This window comes from Pogona vitticeps, chromosome 4, assembly GCF_051106095.1.
Source record: "Pogona vitticeps strain Pit_001003342236 chromosome 4, PviZW2.1, whole genome shotgun sequence".
Classification (NCBI taxonomy): Eukaryota; Metazoa; Chordata; class Lepidosauria; order Squamata; family Agamidae; genus Pogona; species Pogona vitticeps.
In genome coordinates this window covers 4,837,939-4,856,206 of record NC_135786.1, presented here as the reverse complement: position 1 = coordinate 4,856,206, position 18,268 = coordinate 4,837,939, and the positions used below count along the sequence as shown (strand labels likewise).

The window sequence follows — 18,268 nt, the reverse complement described above, 5'->3', positions numbered from 1 at the left end:
CTATGGCAATGATGATAGCAGACAAGGGTAGAAATCTATAATTTAATTTAATTTAAAGCCTCCTGTTCCCTTACCCCTTTCAGATTCCCAGGCTCTTAAGGGATCTCATTTTCCTTGGAGGCCTCAGGGGAGAGGGGAGGAATGTAGTATCCAAAAATTACTGCTGGATTGCTGCTGGTAATCCTGATCTGCTCGCCATTTTTGGATATTAAAGACTTCAGCACCGCCCTGCATTGCAAGAGCCTTACAACCTGAAAGGAGGGGATAGGGAGCTTTGAACTGAACTGAATTGAACTGAACTGAACTGAATTGAATTGAACTGATCTGAATTGAATTAAATTGAACTGAACTGAACTGAACTGAATTGAAGACTATGTTGCCAGGTGGTGATGTCCTCAACACTTACACTGGCGAGTGATTCAACAGCCTTACAGTGGAGAGGACCTGGGCCCTGCGGATGAAGATTAGGGAAGATCCAGAAGCCTGGAAGATGGCACAGTCACTAGATGACGTCCCTCCTTGCTCTTCTCTTGGGTGGCAGACTAATTTGTTTCTGACTGCTTTGCTTCTGGCCCTCTGGTGTCCCTGCTCCCTTCTTCAGGACCTCCATGGTATTAACATAACAAATTACAAGTTATAAACATTTTGCTTGGCTGTGCAACTTTCTGAGTTCCAGAAATGACATTGTTTTCCCCGCCCCCTGCTCAACCATCCAGTTGACGTATGGCTGGTATCAGTACCTTCAGTGACATGATCCACAACCTTGCATGCTCTTCTGCCCCTCCTTAAAGGCACAGATTATTTTCTTTAGAGGTTTGTTCCAGGATGGTGGTGTTTCCCACTAAGGCATTTCCCATTAACTTCATGTCTATGGACAGAGCTTTATGGTCAGAGAAACCATAAAGTCTTTCAGTCTGCAGTCAATTAACATGAGAAACACAAAGACACACAACATGGCTTCAGAGGAGATGTCCTGGTAAGAATACTTTATTACGATCAACAGCTCAGATGTCCTGGTAAAGAATTGTGATGGATTTCTTTAAAATATACATTAAAAATAATTAAAAAAAAGACTTATAGGGGTTGGTTGGTTGGTTGGTTGGTTGGTTGGTTGGTTGGTTGGTTGGTTGGTTGGTTGGTTGGTTGGTTGGTTGGTTGGTTGGTTGGTTGCGCTCTCTCTCTCTCTCTCTCTCTCTGTGTGTGTGTGTGTGTGTGTGTGTGTTTGCATGCATGCATGCATGTGCTCAGGAAAGATGCATCTTTTAGAATGTTTGCTTTTAAAAGCACAGTTTGGATGGACATCCTGGTAAGCACCTTCCTCCTCCAAGAAAAAGAAAAGACAATTCCCCTTTGTTGCTGTTCAGTCATTAAGTCATGTCCGACTCTTCATGACCCCATGGACCAGAGCACGCCAGGTCCAGCTCTCACTTCTATACATCGCTACTGGAATAACCATAGCTTTGACTATGTGGACCTTTCTCGGCAAGGAGATATCTCTGCTTTTTAAGGTGATGTCTCTGCTTTTTAAGGGCTACCTTACTATGTGTTATTGTGGGTGTCTCCTTTCCTCCATTCCTATTTTTCTTCTGCTCTCTTACTCCATGTTGCTGTGAATCTCTCCAAAAAGCACCCGAATTTCCTCCCGCCTTCTCCAGCTGTTCCCTTTCTCCGAGAGTTCAGCTGGATGTGTGGCTTTGAATTATTAACACGCCTGCCAATTTGCAGCTTCACTGGCTCTCCCTGAAGGCCAGCTTTTAGAGAGCTGGTGTGTGAGTTTGTGAGTAGGTGGATGTATGGGCGTGTGCACACGCTCATGTGTGCTTCTCTCTGTGTTTGAGAGCTAAGAGACCCCACCACGACACCAACGTGATACAAGCATGTGTTTTGTCCACACCAGGAGAGACCGTGCTGTGTGTTTCTGGCCACTGGACTCTCATTAATGTCAGGGAATCCTGTTTATTTACCGCGTCTCCCCTTGAACAAGACATGTCAATTGGTGCTTAATTCAGAAGGAGGAGGAGGAGAAACAATATGGAGGGAAATTGTTGCAGAGTTTCAAATTTCTAGCAAAATTCTCTGCGTGCTACCCAGTAGAAATACAGAGATCCACAGTGGAGAATAGCTTCAGGTTCTGCAGATTCCACCCCTTTCTCATGAACTGGCACTTAAAGTCTCAGTAACTCACTCCGAGATACATGTAGGGCAAAGAATTAAAGACATTTCTTTACTTACAATTGCCTGAAATTACAGACCTGTGTACGCTGCTTTCTTTCCTTTATTCATACTTAGCAACCAACCAAACAGATCAACAGCAAACAAACAACCTCTTATTCAAGAGGAAAGAGAGGGAAAAGAACACTCAGCAGAGAGGCGGAGCTCTCTTTGAATTTCTAAAACTGGTTAGTGCCGGATAGAGAGGCAATCACCTCCAGCACAGAAAAGTCCCCCCCCCCAGTCACACAAACTACAGAGTTGCAAATAGAACTCCAACAAACACAACACATGCCTGCACTCTGGGTGGAAGGATGATGCTCCAAAGATACTTTGGCCAAAAAGTCTCATCGGAATTCTGATATTCTCCCTTAAATTGGTTTGGGACCAAATTTCTCTGTTTCTGGTCTCACCTGGGCGGCTGTTGCTTCTGCACATCTGCTGTTTTTAAATGTCACACTGTCTCGGTTTTGCACAATAAAGCATCGAAGACCATAAGCTTTTGTGGGTTGCAGCTTATGACTCCAGTAGATGCAAGTTGGCTGCCATTCGTGAGCTAAGGGCGCTTGTTACTGATGAAGTGGGTTGCTTTATGTCCAATAAAAATCTGTTCGCCTTAAGGGGCTACAGGTTTGCTTTGTGGTGTGTGCGGTAACTGATTAATGCCACTACCTGCAAGGAAATTTATTCTCCTGGTATTTGAATACTCTTTTATCCGGTTTGGTTCTCCAGCCGAATGCCCTTGGCCCCCTCAAATGAGGCTGTTGATCAATAAAATCGGATTTCAAAAATCTACTAATAAACAGCCGGCGCCGTCACAACTTTGCACAGCCAAAAAACCAATAATTGGTAGCAGCACCAGGAGCTACGGATCTCGAAAATCTGAAATGCCCGCTGGAGAAATGAAATGTTTTAACTAAACATCAAAGTCGAAGCGATGATGCATTCAAATCAGGCGTCTGCGGGAAGAGAGGTTCACAGCCTGGCTGCTGTAATGGAAAGGCCCTTTGTCTCTTTCCATCAAAAACCAAGCAGGGCCCGAGACATTTTACTAAATGTGTTTGTTCGTTGCAGAGCAACTGGCTGTGTTTTGACAACCAGTTCCAGAATCCCTTAGAGGACATAGTTAGCCATGTTTTTGTAACTTTTGGGAGAAAGTAACTTTTTTCAAGCTCTGCTAGTTTGGTGCAGAACTTTATAGCTTGTCCTTTAAGATATCTTGCTTCCAAAACTGTAGTTGGGAAACTACCCTCCCAAAAATATTTAGAAACCAGCAGGGACAGCAATAGGTTGTCCTGCTCTGGGCATATTGTGAGAAGCCAGGATTCTCTGGAAAAGACAATAATGCTGGGAAAGGTAGAAGGCAGCAGGAAAAGAGGAAGCCCCCATACGAGATGGACTAAAGGAAACCACAGGCTTGGGTTTGCAAGACCTGAGCAGGACTATTGAGGACAGGAGATGCTGGAGATCGCTCATTCATGGGGTTGCCGTAGGTGAGGGATGATCGGCACACAACAACGACAGTAACAACAGGACCGGCATAGTTTTCAGTATTGTGTTTGTGGCAATGTTAAAGGTAACGGATTTACATGTATAGGAGTGTGAGGTTTCATGGATTATGAACACATTCAGGTAATATTAAATCTATAGGTTTACACACCCAGTAAATGTGATTGGACAGACTGAATGAGATGGGATACAGAAGGTGACAATTTCATCATTAAGGCTGGTAATGAACTTTCAAAGTGTTGATTATATTAACGTTCTAGCAGAGCAGGTAAAGTAATTACTTAATGCAAAACCTCTGTGGGCTAATCCACAGTGGTGAAGCTCTTAGTCTTTGCCAAGGCGAAGCAGGGAATTCTGATCTTGAGGAAAAGGTGGGTTCTCCTCAGGGCAGAGGTTTATTGAAACAAACCTCTTTCTGACTGAATACTTACTTGTCTTTTTTTAAAAAAATTAGTCTTTTTTTTTAAAGTGGTCCACCTTCCCATAGCACGTAAAGGCACGAGCATCATCTAAAATGCTATAAGACAGAATTGGAAGCAGAGCTGTGCAGAATGACTATAGTCCGAAAACACAAATCTGACCATCTCTAACTATGAAAAGACAACAATGTTGGCAAAGATGGAAGTCAGCAGGAAAAGAGGAAGACTGAATATGAGATGGATGGACTTCTTAAATGAACCCACAGGCTTGAGTTCGTAAGAGCAGGGCTATTGAGGAGAGGACATGTTGGAGATCGTTCATTCATGGGGTTGCCATAGGTCAGGAATGATTTGACAACACACCATCACCACAGCAACCAGTATGTGCCTTAGTGCTGTTGAGTAAATTATGACTTGTGGTGACACTTTTCCAGGATTTTCCAGATACAGAATTCTCAGACGTGGTTTTCCCTTCCCTTCTTCCGTAGGACTGTGCCACACTGGCTGGCTCTACTTCCCAAGTGGCACAGTGGATGATTGGAACTCCCAACGTCTGGCTCCTCAGCCAGCTACCTTGATGACTGAGCCATCTGGCCAGCAGCTCTAAGTATTGCTTGTTACATACAGCACTGATGTTACCTGTCTGTCATGGGTTTGGAGGGAAAGTTCCATCCTATGGGGAGTGGAAGGCGGGACATCAGGAGGAGGGGCTGTACTGTATATATATGTGAAGCCTGTGTGGTGAAGTGGGAGACGCTAGGAGGAGACAAAGCAGCAGCTGAGAGAAGAAGCTGGTGTGAGAGTCTGTGTGTCAGACAGGGTACTACTGTGTGTCAGAGTACCAACCTGATAGGTTCAGGTGTCTGTTGGTTAGCCAGAACTGATAGGTTCAGGGTCTGTGCTTCAAGTTAAGGGTTCTGTGTGAACCAAACTGTATGCATGTATGAATGAGAATAAGCCACGTTACTTTATCTTATTCACCTGATCATTTTATTTTCCCTGTGTGTTGTATTTAAATAAACCTTATTCTTTTATTTGTTAAAAATCCATCCCTGGTCTGTGTGACTTCTTACAGGGAATGGTTGGTGGCAGCTTAGTTAACGTGTGGCAGATCCCAGTAGGTCTGGGTTTGTCACATTGATTGGTGTCCAGCGTGTGGGATACGACTGGTCCAGTTGTCCAGCGGTCCAGCAAAGCCTTGGCAAGTGTGCCCAGAGCAAGGGGGGTCTAGTCAGGGACAATCTGAGGCGCGTAGGTAATCTTCTAGGTGTACCTCACGGGGAGGTGCGCTAGTGGAAGAACGTGCCAAGTGGGAAGACTAGATTAGGGTGCTCTGAGGCAACTTGTTTTGGCGGGAAAAAAGCTGAGGCAAAACTGTGTAAAGTAGCAGTGATTTAGCCTGCCTGCTGAGAGGCCCAGCAGAGGGGGGTAGACTCTGGCTCGCAACTGTTGCAAGATTAGTGCTGAAGAACAGCAGTAATCTATAGCAAGCTGGTTCTGGGGAAAAAAAAAAGTGGTCGTTTTATTTTGAGGCTTGACTTTTTAAAGCAGCTTGTTCTGAGGGGGGATTATGCCCCTGACTCGAAGCCAAGTGGCAGAAATGGGTGAAGTGAAAGACCCCCAGGTTGACCAAGGTTCTGAGGATGAATTTGGCTCAGTGCAGGGTGACAGCACAGGAGAGCAGAACCCAGAGCTCAGAAAATTGCTCATAGCCCAACAGCATGAACTGAGGGTGAGGGAAATGGAGGAAAGATTAGAGAGAGAGAGAATGGAAAAGGAAGAAAGATTAGAGAGACAGAGAATGGAATTGGAATTGCAGAGAGAGAAAATGGCGTTTGAATTAAGAAAATTGGAACTGATGAACCAGAATAATAATAACAATAGGGATTCTGAGGGAGGCCAATTGTCTAAGGCTGACCTGAAGAAATTCCCTGTGTACCACAAGGGAGATTGTCCTGAGGTATTCTTTTCCTTAGTGGAAAGAGCGTTTGTGGACTTCTCAGTGAGGGAAACTGAGAAGATGACCATCATGCGATCTTTAATCAGTGGTAGCCTGGCTGAGGTCTATGCCGAGATGCCTGAGGAACTGATGAAAGATTTTGCAGAGTTTAAAAAACTGGTGTTTGCCAGACATGGGATAAATGCGGAGCAGCTGAGACAAAGATTCAGGTCCCTCACAAAAAAACCAGAGCAGACTTTTACCCAAGTGGGGGCCCAATTGGTGAGGCTGCTTGAGAAATGGCTATCTCAGGAGGGGACAGAGACCTATGAGCAGCTTAAAGACTTGATAGCACTGGAACAGTTCTATTCAGTCCTGCATGGGGAATTGAAATTCCAGGTGAGGGAAAGGAAACCAAAATCTGTGGTGGAAGCTGCCGAGATCGCAGATTTTATTTCGCAAATAAGAAAGCCCTTGGGTGAGGGGAAATCTGTAGGTAAACCCAAAGAAACCTACAGCAAGTACTCTCAGGGACCAGGGAAAAGCCAGCAAGGGGGAGGGGCCCATGGTGAAGGGAAGCCCTCAGACATGAAACCAAGACCTCAGATTTTGGAGGGAAAACCAAAACAAGATGAGAGAGAATCAAAATACACCCGAAAATGTTATTTCTGTCAGGGAAAGGGCCATCTAATCTCAGAGTGTGAGAAATTAAAGCAGCTAAAAGGAATGGTGCCTCAGGATTCTAGTGGAACCAAGCCAAAAGCCGTGTTCTGTGTCCAGAGAGAGCAAGGCTCATTGTCACTGAGGGAGCCTGTTGCCATGGCTGCTCAGTCTGGAACGGCTGCATCTGCTGATCAGGCTGAGGAAGGTGGTCCTCTTGTGGAGGTCAAGCGATGCTTGCTCGTGAGAACAGATTCTCAGTTGTTTGAGACAGCAGGGGTGGACGTAGGAATACTTGGCCGTCAGTATCGGGGGCTGCGGGACACTTGTTCTCAGGTAACCCTGTGCCATCCAGATATTATTCCTAGGGAGTATGTAATCCCAAATGAGAGCATAAAGGTAGCAGGGATTGAGGGGCAGATAATCTCACTCCCAATCGCGGAGGTACCTGTCAACTTTCAAGGCTGGAGGGGAGTTTGGCGGCTAGCAATTTCATCGACTCTGCCAGCAGCCGTGCTCGTGGGAAATGACCTGGCTGAACATGTGAAACGGGTGCTAGTGATTACACGTTCACAAACCACCACGGGGACAGTTCAGGGGGGTAATGATGAGCCCGTGACGGAAGCAGAGGGGAGTTCAGAAGCTGTGGTGGAAACCTTAACCACAGACAGCCGATTTGGACAAGAGCAAAAGGCAGACGCCACTCTCCAAAAGTGTTTTGAACAGGTGACTGACGCCCAGCTAACACCTGAAACCCCAGTGAGATTTCTGGAGAAAAAGGGGATTTTATATAGAGAGACCCTGAGGAATATCTCAAAAGGGGGAGATGGGATCAGAAGTCAGCTAGTGGTACCTGAAAAGTATCGCCCCATGATCTTACAAAGGGGGCACTCTGACATGTTTGCTGCACACTTAGGGGTGAACAAAACACAGCAGAGAATCACACAGAATTTCTACTGGCCTGACATAGGGAAGCAGATCAGGGAGTTCTGTAAACAATGTGATGTGTGTCAAAGGCAGGGGAATAGCCGCGACAGGACCAAAGCAAAGTTGTGCCCTTTGCCTGTGATTGACACTCCGTTCAAATGCATAGGGGTGGATATTGTGGGACCTTTGCCCAAGGCCACAAAGAGGGGGAACAGGTTCATTCTCACAATTGTGGACCATGCCACGAGGTACCCTGAAGCCATACCCTTGACTAACATTGAAACTAACACAGTGGCAGATGCCTTGGTGGGGTATATGTCCAGGATGGGATTTGCCTCAGAAGTGATCACAGATTTGGGCGCATCGTTCACATCGAAGCTCATGAAACGCTTATGGCAAATCTGTGGAATTAAGCACAAGGAAACTACTGCCTATCATCCTGAAAGTAATGGGTTAACTGAGAAGTTCAATGGGACTCTAATGCGCATGATTAGGGCTTACTTGGCAGAGAATCCAAACAATTGGGACCAGAAGCTGCAATCCCTTTTGTTTGCTTATCGATCAGTGCCACAAGCCAGTACCGGGTTCAGTCCGTTTGAACTTTTATTTGGGAGAAGGGTGAAAGGGCCCCTTGATTTGATCAAACAAAATTGGGAGCAGATCACCCAGGATGACCCACAAGACGTTGTGACATATAGAGACTCTTTAAGGCATGACCTAAAGAGAAACCTAGAGCTAGCAGCAGAGACCCTGCAAGCTCAAAAGGTCAGAAAGAAAGTTTGGGATGACCGGAACGCCAGGGAGAGGCACTTAAACCCAGGGGAGGAAGTGCTTTGGCCTAGGCTCTGCAAAGAAAACAAACTGCAGCTGGGTAGCCCAGAAGTAAAGTGCTTGGGTCACATGGTAGGGGGAGGAGTGATCAAACCCCTAGAGGCCAAGATGGAAGCAGTTCGTGATTGGCCCAGACCCAACACCAAGAAAAAAGTCAAATCATTTCTTGGGTTGGTGGGCTACTACAGAAAGTTCATCCCGAGGTTTAGCGAGATTGCGGCTCCGCTGACCGATCTGACGAGGAAGAAGACTGATGACAGCATCCCGTGGACCAGCGACTGTGAGGCGGCGTTCCAGAGGTTGAAGGAGGCGCTCGTCCAGTATCCAGTGCTGCGTGCTCCAGACTTCGACCGGGAGTTCATCATCTACACCGATGCGTCTAACAGCGGGGTAGGAGCAGTTCTTTGCCAGGAGGATGAGAATGGTGACCAGCATCCAGTGTCCTACCTGAGTAGGAAACTTCAAAAAGGTGAGAGACATTTGGCAACCGTGGAGAAGGAGTGTTTGGCCATAGTCTACGCGATCCAGAAGGCCAAGCCTTACATCTGGGGAAGACATTTTGTTCTGTGCACTGACCATTCACCACTGCAATGGTTAAAGACAATGAAAACCCACAATAGCAAACTTATGAGGTGGGCTTTAAACCTACAGGACTATGACTTTGAAGTGAAGGTGGTCAGAGGGTCAGTGAACTGTGTTGCTGACGCCTTGTCAAGAAGACCTGAAGAATGAAGACGGCGAAAGAACATGGACTATGTATATATATTGATGACAAAAAATTAAATGTACCTGTTTTTTTGAACTTGGTTTGTATGAATAAAGGTAAATTGATGTAATGTATATGGTAAATGGTTAAATGCCTAATTGCTATGGTTAACTTAGAATGTAAGTATAAGTAAGTATGATATGGTATGTATAAATGTTTTTGTATGTTTTGGATTCAGGTTGTTTTTTGGGAAAAAGCACCTTAGCTTTCCCCCTACAAAACAACTTATAAAGAGGGGAGGTGTTACATACAGCACTGATGTTACCTGTCTGTCATGGGTTTGGAGGGAAAGTTCCATCCTATGGGGAGTGGAAGGCGGGACATCAGGAGGAGGGGCTGTACTGTATATATATGTGAAGCCTGTGTGGTGAAGTGGGAGACGCTAGGAGGAGACAAAGCAGCAGCTGAGAGAAGAAGCTGGTGTGAGAGTCTGTGTGTCAGACAGGGTACTACTGTGTGTCAGAGTACCAACCTGATAGGTTCAGGTGTCTGTTGGTTAGCCAGAACTGATAGGTTCAGGGTCTGTGCTTCAAGTTAAGGGTTCTGTGTGAACCAAACTGCGTGTATGTATGAGTGAAACTAAGCCACGTTACTTTATCTTATTCACCTGATTATTTTATTTTCCCTGTGTGTATTTAAATAAACCTTATTCTTTATTTGTTTGAAAATCCATCCCTGGTCTGTGTGACTTCTTATAGGGAATGGTTGGTGGCAGCTTAGTTAACGTGTGGCAGATCCCAGTAGGTCTGGGTTTGTCACATTGCTTAACACCGAAGACCTTCAAATTAGACCAGCTTTGCTCCCGGCAACATAGATTTAGCGGGATTTGCCCATGCTGGTTGGGGAAGATGGGAGTTGTAGTCCGGTAGGCATGCCCGGGCTGAGCTGGAGGGTCATCCTGCAGAGTCCATGCTCCATGAAAAGACAAAGTTAGCGCTGCCTTTTCTCGTGAAAGAACCAGGGGAGGTTTTGAACAAACAGCCCCTGCAGCTGGCCACACTGACCCTTGAATCTCGTAATTCTGAAAGCTAAAAGACAGCAAGACTACAGCTCCCATGAAACACCACAGCAGCTACTGCCCCAACTCTTTTTTGGATATTAGACATCCATGAAACCTTGGAGTTGGGTCCAAGTCTATGCTCATGCAATGTCGGTGCCGTGTGGGTCGAATTCTTGGGGAATTCTGGGATTTGGAGTCGAGAACATCCGAACGACATCTCTCTGCTGGCTGTAGTGCACAACTGCGACTTCTCCAGTTTCTGATTCTAGGACATGGATGCTCTACAGCCATGATTACCCTTTATGATAAACAGCTCCTATGAGCATGAATAAACTTCCCTGACACAGAATACCATACATTGCAGAGTTTCGAACTTCTGGTGAGAATTCTTTTCATTACCTAGTAGAAGCACAGAGATCCAAAGAGGAGAATAGCTACAAGTTCCCTACTTTGTCCACCCCTTTTCCCATTAACTGGCACTTATAGTCTCAGTCATTCTCTGCATGTTACCCAGTAGAAGTACAGAGATCCACAGAGGAGAATAGCTTCATGTTCTGCAGAGTCCACCCCTTTCTCATGAATTGGCACTCAAAGTCTCAGTCATTCACTCTGAGACATTAGTAGGAGAAAGAACAGAAATGTTTTAATGACTTAAAGTTACGAACAGATTAACAGCAAGCTAACAAAAGACTGACTTCCAACAAAGTACAGTGGGGTCTTGACTTAAGAACGGCTTGAGTTAAGAACTTTTTGACTTAAGAACCGCTCTCATAGGAAAATATTGACTTGACTTACATACTTAGATTTGAGTTAAGAACTGAAAAAAAACCACGTGGGAGGCAGGGAAAGTGCAAAATTTGAACTTTCAGTTAACTGTTGGCCAGTGAAAAGGGTGCCTGCCTGCTTCCTCACTCCTCCCAGCATTTAGAGAGTGGATTGGGAGGCAGTCTTCGGACTGCCTGGACTGCATTTTCCCTGCCTTCCCTGAACCTTTCTTGACCTAAGAAAAAAAGAAACAAAATATCCCCCTCCAGTGGTCGAAGACAGAATAGCAGCTTCCCATTAGTTTCTATGGACGGAAAAGAGCAGATACGGATCAAATGGTTCTCAATGCATTCCTATGGGAAATGCAGATTTGACCTGAGAACTTTTTGACTTGAGAACCGCCTTCCAATACGGATTAAGTTCTCAAGTCAAGACCCCACTGTAGCAGGAAAGGGAAGCAATCGGAATGTAGAGGCGGGGCTCTCTTTGAATTCAGAGGCAGGAGGGAACGATTGGTTAGTGCTGGAGAGATTGACAGCCACCCCAGTCCAGAAAGGCCCCTCCCAGTCTAGCAAACCACAAGCAGCATGCGAGGTTGCCATAACCCTCCAACGCCACATTCCCCCCAATCTGGTGCCCTCCAGATATTGGGGACATCAACGCTCACGATTCTCCGGCACCCCCCATCTCAACTGGGGGTGAAATTTAAAACATCTGCCTTCCCATCAGGATGGGAAAGGCTGGGGAAGCATGTCATGGAGCGACCCTGTTCGAGAAAATCACGACACCATTACACAACTGCGCTGAGGTAAAAGGGTGGAACTGTTATAGGCCCTCGCGAGTGCAGCTGTGTTTCGTTTTCTTTGTGCCACCTCTTCCTTTCCTCAACTCTCTGCCAACCCACTTAATAAGGTTTAAGCGGCATGGCTTTCAGGAAATTAAAATGCAAATGAACAGCAGCCGGCATACATTTCCTCGTGTTGCAAGAAGGGACAAGGGGGAAAAAAAACTTCTCAAGAGTAAGCAGGTAGGAAAGCACCAGCCCTCTTGTCTCATTTTGCTTTTTTCAGCAGGCTTGAACCGGGGCAACTCTTAATCAAACAGCATTTTTTCCTCCCATACTTTTAGCACCAGCCGCTGTGTACACGCGCACGTCCTGCAGATGAAGTATCATGCGCAGCAAGAGTGTAGTACCAAGGAGATAGATAGGCACCCGCCCCACGGTACGAGCCATAGATGGTCTGTATGAGCCATAGATTGGGAGTGACCCTCGCACGAATCTAAATGTTTCCTTGCTCCCTTCTCATGTGAAAATGAGAAGCCACACCGTGACCCTCCTCGCCGATGAGATGGCAAATTATTTTCTGCTGCCCTCTTTGACCTTTTTTTTTGCAGAGCGCCCGCAACGCATACATTGCGCAAGCTGTGCTAAGTGAGAATACCTGCTGCTTGAATGGTAGAGATTTCTTGAGACTGAGAAGCAATACATAGGTTGCTCGCATCTTTTGGATCCATCAAGCAAGCCTTCCAGGCTTGCTGGGTGCCTGGGTGACATGCTTAGGCTCACAAAGAGAAAAGGCATGAGTGTTGCACACAGACCTGGCAGAAACCTCACCAAAACGTCTCATCCTCTCATGCTGGAGGTAAGACATATCTGGGGGTCAGGGGGTCAGTGGTTACTTGACAGCTGCAGCAGACCAAGGCTAGGAATGAGTAATTCTGAAAGAATTCCTCACCACTCCAGTTAAGAACGTCTTGCTATGAGCCGTGTGGCCGAACCACGAGGGTGAGGAGGGAAATAGATACCAAAGACCTCTATGTACCTGCCTCCCAAGCCTTGATCGGGAAACCCAAATAGCCATCAGAGATGGCTTCCCAGGGGGCATTTTCTCGCTCTTGGTTTGGCTGCCCCCCCACCCCTCTGACAGCCAGAGGCGTCCCTTCAAAAGCCCCACACACAACCCCAAAAGACTCCTCACGCCGAAGCCGCAAGAGACGCACGAAACATTTCTGCGGGCCGGCATCGACCACCGCACAAACCGGCCGGACCTGGCCCAGAAAGAAGCCGCATTCCAACCCCCCCCCCCCAAAGTTTTGTCCACTTACCTTCGGCTGTTACATCCTGGCTGCTTGTTTGTGTTTTTTGCCGTCAGGGCACACACTCCGCTGGGTGGCTTAAAGGATTTTCCCACAATAACCAGCAAATCCCTCTCCCCGAGTGACTAATAAGCTGCCGAACACTTGTTGTCTTCTGCAGGTACACTCTGCGCCACTGTTTTTGCCTCTGTTGCTGCCGCTAGCATCAAGCGAGCAATTTGGAAGCTCCGAAGATTTTCCAGTTCTTTCTTTCTTTCTTTCTTTCTTTCTTTCTCTTTCCGAACCAAGGCGCTGTCCCTTTCTCTCCTCCTCCCTAATTCTTTTCTATCTAGTTTCTGCCTCTCCGCTTGGCTCCTGCTAAAAACCTCATCCTTCTTTCCGTTATTTGCATAAAATAATTTCTACCGCCATCCCTCGAGAAAAGCCACTTTCCAATTTCTATTAGAAGCCGTCCCCTCTTTTTAATGAGGACTGGGAGGTAATTTAATCTCACCCTGTCTTAAGCAGGGAGTTAAAGGCTCTGGGTCCTGTTCGCAGCTCCGCCACCGACTTAATACAGGGCCTTGGGCAAGACAGTTAGGCAGCAATTAATTCTCCCTCACTACCTTTTTTTGCTCTTAAAAGGGAAGCTGATGTTCATGATCTCCTAGTGATCTAGTAGGCTTATTAGAAATATTTAGCAATGTGCTGCCAAGGTACAAGGCAGCGGGGGAGGCCTGGTTTCCTCTTTTGCATTTAAAAACAGCTTGAGCTGGAAGAACTATTATCACCTGCTTGTTTTTCCACATCAAATTTCTATTTAAAATACAAGAACAGGATGGTGAAATAGCTGGCAGGCCTTGTGAGAGGTTGCATACTATTTATTTATTTATTTGATTTACATCCCGCCCATCTGGTATATTCTACCACTCTGGGCGGCTATTAAAGCACACTCTCCATAAACATCACGGTGCATAACATGGCTGGCATTCAATTTAAGTGTGTATCAGAAAGGGCATTCACCCCCAGACAGGAGTATTACCAACGTGAAACATCTGCTCCTGTTGGAAAGAGTAGGATAATACAAAGTGGAATAAAGTGCAGCTGCATTTCTCTTCTACTGTACTGACGGACACGCTCCTTGAGACAATCAATTCCATATCTAGAAGCGGTGCTCTCTGAAGTCATTAACAAAGTCTGACTGTCCTGCTAGCATGAGCTTTTCTCACGTTGCTCTATTATATTTACAGTAGCCTTGCAGTCTCCTGGATTGCAAGGAGAACAAACCTATCAATTCTAAAGGAAATCAACCCCGAGTGCTCACTGGAAGGACAGATCCTGAAGCTGAGGCTCCAATCCTTTGGCCATCTCATGAGAAGACTCTCCGGAAAAGACCCTGATGTTGGGAAAGAGCGAAGGCAAGAGGGGAAGGGGACGACAGAGGACGGGATGGTTGGACAGGGTCATTGACCCAACTCTGGGAGGCCGTGGAAGACAGGAGGGCCTGGCATACTCTGGTCCATGGGGTCACGAAGAGTCGGACACGACTAAACGACTAAACGACAACGATGAGCCTTGCAGATGACTCAATTATTGGGGAATTGTTTGACTGGTGCCACTTTCCTACTTTGAAACATGGATCCTGCCTCCAAGGCATCCACATTGCCTTTGAACACAGAATTTATGCAGTTCTGGCACGACCAGATGGCAGAGCAAAAAGCCTCTGGTCACCTCCAGGATGAAGCAAGTAAGTCCATGTTTCCTTCATGTTCCGCCCAGCATTCATGGGCGTCAATGTGAGATAAAAGAAGTTCAGTGACTTCAGCTAAGGAAAGGGGAGATGGGAAATAGAGACAGACTGAGCTCCTGGAGCCAAAGGAGAAGACTCTCAATAAAGCTCAATATCGCCTATGGGCACTCAAAGCGTTGAGGGATTCTGGATGGTTTAGAACCGAGATCCCTCTGTTTTGGACTGAGAGATCAATCAAGAGATAGCTATTCTTTATATGTGTTTGCACACCCGCCACCGGACATACAGACAGACAGATACACACACACAAACAACACACGACAAAGGGAGTGTATTTCATCACTAGCCTTTGAATTCTGGATTTTTCATTTCTCAGCTTCGTTTCCTAAACTTTGCTCAAGATATTATACCATTAGAATTATAAGTGCGCTTTGGTGCATAAGACTTTGATTGGCTTCATCGCAGTCTTAAGATCTCTCACTCCTCCATCTTTCTCCCTCCCCAAACCATTTTGTTTTCCTTCTCCTCCTCTTTTATTTGTGGTAGTGCAATTGCCTGCTGGCTTTGTCCAATGAATTTTTTCCCCCATGGTCACCCAGAAAGATACAAATAACATTAGAGACCCAGACAAGGAAGAAGTTGGAATATCTATCTAAAGGGTACAGAGCCGTGTTGCTAGAGAGTTAAACTCCAAGCGCGCTGAGTTCTCTGAACTTGTTTAGGAGTAAGATTATGGCTGCTTTTTTGTTTTTTCTTCAATGAACACTTGGGTACAGAATGTGCCGTTGGGGAAAAAATGGTGCAGTTGGGAACGAATGGATGTGCCATTGGAGAAGCAGAGGAGAAGATGCAGTGCCATCTAACACACTTTCCAACTCTGCATCTTTAAAATGCCCCAGAATTAAAGTCAAAAGACTACAGTGGACCCTCGACTTACAGACGGTTCGACTTACAGACTTTTCGACTTACAGACTTCTCTGTCTGCAAAATTTAGATTCAACTTGCAGCCAGAGAATCAACTTACAGACCAGAAAAAATCCAAAATGGAACAAAAATAGAATAAAAACCGCTGGTTATGGGATTAATTGGTTTTCAATGCATTGTAGGTCAATGGAGATTCGACCTACAGACTTTTCGACTTGCAGCCACCGTTCCAATACGGATTAATTCCTTAAGTAGAAGGTCCACTGTAAATCTAAGGACTGAAAAGTAATGGTTGTTGTGGGTTTTTCGGGCTCTTTGGCACCAGTTCTCTGTGGCCGGCATCTTCAGAGGACCGGAGTAGGAACTCTGTCCATGCTCTGTTGCTGTTTGTTGGATAGTTGAGTATTTATAGCTGTGAGAACAGCTTTTGTCCTATTCAGGAGATAGGGTGATCAGCGTGTTTTTGTTGTGATAAGGGGGAGAGCTTATCTGTCACTGTGATTGATGGGTATCTTTAGCTGGTCTTTTTTGTGCAAGTTACAGAAACTTTTTTTAAAAAGAGTGTTACGATTTTCAGGACATCCTGGGTTGTATTCCTAATGGCTGACTGGCTGGAGATGCACTGCAAGAGATGCCAACTCTGTCAGCTTGTGAGAAGGCTGTGTTTGCAGCTGGACCGAAATCTACTTGAAGTAAAAACCTCAGTATTTGCAAGCCTCCCGGCTTTTATAGGGTGCTAAAAATGCATCTTCCCACTTTCCTGCATCCTATTGCATGAAAGCCTCTCCATCTTCTCACTGTCATCCACTGACCCTGTGAAAAAAGGCCACCTTTCTCTCCTCTGTTTCTCTTAAGAGAGACTGCAGGCGTAAGGTCTGCATTTCTATTCCTTACCAAAAAAAGCGCTCTCTCTCTCTCTCTCTCTCTGTGTGTGTGTGTGTGTGTGTGTGTGTGTGTGTGTGTGTGTGTGTGTGTGTGTGTGTGTGTGTGTGTGTGTGTGTTAAAAAAATACTATCAGTTTTTTTCCCAGCCAGACATGAAACTCTTCAACCTTAGAGTCTGGCTCTTTCCGAGAGGTACTCAGGCATCGATGCTGGAAATCTCTCTCACTCTGCACTGTCTCTTCAGGCCCGCCTTCATTCTCTTCCTTTTCTTGATGACTCTTGGTCGCAGGCCTCTTGCCTCTTTGTTTTCCTGTTTCCCAAAAAGGGGAATGCTTCAGAGTAGGGCAACGAGAGAGTCTCCCCCTGCAGCCTTGCTCCTCAGGTCCCTCCAAAGCACAAACTGTGTCACCTCGGCTACTGAATATGGAGCCTGTCAGAAGCGGTCACTGTCAAGAAGGAAGGGCCAGCCAACTGCATCTCGGCATGTTCCATAGGCAGCTGAGCAGAAAAAGGACCTTATCCATCTCAGATCTTGCTAAGAGGTCTTCCCTGTTTGTTCCCTTCTCTGCCTCTCCGGCTCTCGCCTTCCCTCCCTCTTGGTCACAATGGCTGTGCCCCCAATAGAACCATTTATCTTGAGGCACAATGGGCCAGGCAGTGTGATTCCTAAGCCCCAAGACTGAAAGAACTGGACACATTTAGCCTTGAGAAAAGAAGACTGAGGGGAGATGGGATTTTTGCTGTTGTTTAGTCGTTGAGTCGTGTCCGACTTTTCGTGATCCCATGGATCAGAGCACGCCAGGCCCTCCTGTCTTCCACTGCCTCCCGGAGGTCGCTTCGATGGTCGCTTCGATGACACTGTCCATCCATCTCGTCCTCTGTCATCCCCTTCTTCTCTTGCCCTCACACTTTCCTAACATCAAGGTCTTTTCCAAGGAGTCTTCTCTTCTCATGAGATGGCAAAAGTATTAGAGCCTCAGCTCCAGGATCTGTCCCTCCAGTGAGCACTCAGGGTTGATTTCCTTCAGAATGGATAGGTTTGTTCTCTTTGCAGTCCAGGGGAGATGGGATAGGACTTTTCAAAGATCTGTTCTCAATCATCCCAGAACGCCAGACACATCATAATGGGCTCAAGCGACAGGAAGCCAGATTTATCCTGACTATCAGGGGAAAAAATTCTTAAGTCACAGAGCATGACTCATGATCTCAAAAGGAGGTGGTGAGGGCTTCAACTCTGGAGGCATTCAAGAGAAAATGGGACCATCCTTGTTCCAATCTGCTTTGATTTGAATTCCTGCCTTGAACCTGGGGTTGGGCTTGATGGCCTTAAGAGGCCCCTTCCAACTGTAGGATTCTAGGATTGCATCTTTGCTAATCCATGCACTGCTGTGAATTTTGTTTCATGCCTTCCCCTCATACAATCGGGGGACTGGATTCTTCCTGCGGGCATTTTTTTTTTTTTTTAAATCGTAACAGTGGCTCTCATTTATGCACACGCCAAGCCCCCCGAATGCTTGCGTATTCCCCCCCCCCTTGTTTGTTAGATGGCCTTGCAGATCCATGAGAAGCTAGTGTAACTTCTTCCAGACTTTAAACCAGCTGGAAGA

At 46.2% G+C, this 18,268-nt stretch overlaps 1 protein-coding gene across 2 annotated transcripts in view; it reads right to left on the bottom strand.

The window, feature by feature from the left end:
- LOC110086039 (tyrosine-protein phosphatase non-receptor type substrate 1) overlaps positions 1-16,779 on the bottom strand; it is a 315,660-nt gene extending 298,881 nt beyond the window's left edge. For both annotated transcript variants that reach the window (XM_072996664.2, XM_072996666.2), the window contains exon 1: positions 13,134-16,779. The gene's annotated coding sequence lies outside the window, so the exon portion shown is untranslated. The remainder of the gene's footprint in view (positions 1-13,133) is intronic.
- Between the last annotated feature and the right edge of the window lie 1,489 nt (positions 16,780-18,268).